This window comes from Dermacentor silvarum, chromosome 7 (genome assembly GCF_013339745.2).
Source record: "Dermacentor silvarum isolate Dsil-2018 chromosome 7, BIME_Dsil_1.4, whole genome shotgun sequence".
Taxonomy (NCBI): Eukaryota; Metazoa; Arthropoda; class Arachnida; order Ixodida; family Ixodidae; genus Dermacentor; species Dermacentor silvarum.
This window is the reverse complement of record NC_051160.1, coordinates 144,103,065-144,105,855: the sequence shown is the minus strand read 5'-3', so window position 1 is coordinate 144,105,855 and position 2,791 is coordinate 144,103,065.

Below are 2,791 nucleotides of genomic sequence, written 5' to 3'. Positions count from 1 at the left end.
AAGTGTGAAAGAGGAAGTCGACGAACAAGGAGTGCGCGCTCGATCGGTGTCCAGCTGAGACTGCTCCGTCTTCTTGTACTTCAGTCAGACGCCCTGTGGTCTTGCAAGAACATCCCGTGACAATATATATACACCCTCTGCTAACAATTTTCTGTTTCTAGCTTTATGGCGAAAGCAATTAAACCGACACTTCAGGCAAATTGTCGCGGTTATCGTCGCCGTGATGTTCCGCATTAAATCCAAAAGCCATATACATGAGCGGCCCATACCCTGTGGGTGCGGGAATAAGCACGTAACAGGGAGCCGAAAAGGTTGGCGGCTTGATGGGCATTATTTCCCACGCGCTCAATATTCGAGTTAGTTGTAGGTCACGTAATCAAACGCGAATGGGACGGAGAGCACGCGTCTTCTCCTCTAGCCCTGCCGTAGCTGTGAATGACTGTGCGCGGCTGACGCTTATAGGGTCCGCGTGCCATATCTAATTGTTGGTAATCGTTGGCGTATGCAATGATAAAGGGCAACCAGGGATGGCTGCTAACTTCATGCCTGCTGTCTTCCTTGCTGGGCTGTTTTTCTGCGCCCCTAGTGTTGCATAGTTAAGAGACAGAGGTCATCGCAGATCACTCACAGAGGCCGTCAGTAGTGGACATAAAAATAGACAGATAATGATGATGAATCTAATTTTCGGAGTTGCAGTGAATCGCGCGGCTGTACGAACCGTTTGCCTCCGCTGCCGGCGTTCTTCACAATGCTTGCTTTGTAAAAGCGCGTGCTCGAGGTCATCCAGTGAGGTATTTACAGGTTTACATGGTCCATGCTTATATGTCCACTATGTCCACTATGCTTACTATATTAACTTTAGGTGAATGTTTACCACAATTTATATGGCCACTATAACTCGTGTAAGGGCCACACTTTTACGTCGCGATTTTGACGAGCCTTTCATGGGACCGGGCCATGTGACCTCATTTTTCCAACTACGCGTATGAAATCCGCCGTAAACCTCCGCGATCGCCTCCTCTCGACATCCAGTAGCGACGCGCGAAAGTACGCTGCGCGCGACAATTCGCTGTTGAGCCCGATCAGAATGAACGCACGGGACGCGATTGCTTCTCAGTTTGATCTCTTTTTTTAATATTGGCTGTCAAGTTATGGGTGCGGAGCTTACACAGGTGCGATCCTTACACGGATTTACACAGTAAGAATCTTCCTTCGTGTAATTGTCTTCTACTTCGCTATCACTAATACAGCTTCGCCTTCCCGGCCAAACTGCACTCTTTTTTTATTTTTTTAGTACTTTGAGTCCGAGTATAAGCGCTGCTGCGCACGACTTCTAGACTTCTATTTATTCTCATTTTGAGTGAATTCAGCTTGGCATCATTTCGGTTACTGAGTGAATTCTATATACAATTAAGGTGTTTCAGCGAATAGTTTCCAAAATTTTAAAAGGTGGCCTGTGGCAGATAGTACAATTCTAGTTAATGAGCTCGTCTACTCGACGAGGCGGGCATTACTTGTACAAAAAAATGAAATGAATAATCCACGAATTAACAAAATTAACCAATTAGGTTTTTAGCTAATTACCTTATGGCCCATGTTGCAATTTACAAATTCTAGCCGTGGAGTGCGGATCCACTTTGAACTAGTTCTCAGGCAAACTCCAGTGTCGAGATATTAATTCTCTAACTTTGCGGAGAAATACATTGGCGTGCCAGTCACTTTCTCAACAAAACGTAGTTTTATGCATCAAAGCACAAAAGTATGAAAAGAACAAGTTATGGGATTTTACGTGCCAAAACCACGATCTGATTATGAGGCACGCCGTAGTGGAGGACTCCGGAATTATTTAGACCACCAGGGGTTCTTTAAGGTGCACCTAAGTCTAAGTATACGGGTGTTCTAGCATTTCGCCCCATCGAAATGAAGCCGCCGTGGCCGTGATTTGATCCCGCCACCTCATGCTTAGCAGTCCAACACCATAGCCCCTAAACAACCACGGCGGGTAAGCGCAAAAGCAACTGGAACGCCAATGCATTTCTCTACAATGTTCGGGAATTATCTCGAAACTGGTGCCATCCTGAGAATTAGTTCCTAGAGCACCCGCCTTACGAATTCCACGGCTAGAATTTGTAAATTGCAACACGGGCCATAAGTTACTATGTTAAAAACCTAATTGGTGATTTTTTTTAATTAGTCGATTATGCATTTCAATTTTTTGTGCAAGTAACGTCCACCTCTTCGAGTAGACCAGCTCACGAACTAGAATTGTGCTATCTGCCACAGGCAACCTTTAAAATTTTTTTGAAAGTGTTTGCTCAAACACCCCGTATTTATGGCCTCTGCATGCAAGAAGCGATGTTTCCATCCCTAACGCGTAAAAGTTGTAAATAATTAGAAGAGCTTTTTTAAAGTTTTATTTTGTCGCCAGTCGTTAGCATTGCCTACTGGAAAGAGAATCAATATTGAGACACATATCACTCACGTGCTTTTCACACGCCGTTGATAGAAGACTCTACCGAAGGGGTCACTGAAGTTTGCAGGTTTTTTTCAGGGTCAAAAAAGCACGCAAAGTAATTTGAAGTGAGGTACGTGAACATACATCAACATATTAATTTTCTAGGTATAGGCTATCCATTTAGTTGGATACCTCCTTCTCTTTAAAAAATATATAATAAACTTTGTCCTTTGTATATATTTAAATATATTGTGTCTGTGCGTGGTGTTCTCAGGGGAAATTTAAAAAAATGTTAAAGTGAGGAAACACGGTTGAGGTAGCCGCCGATGGTGCTTC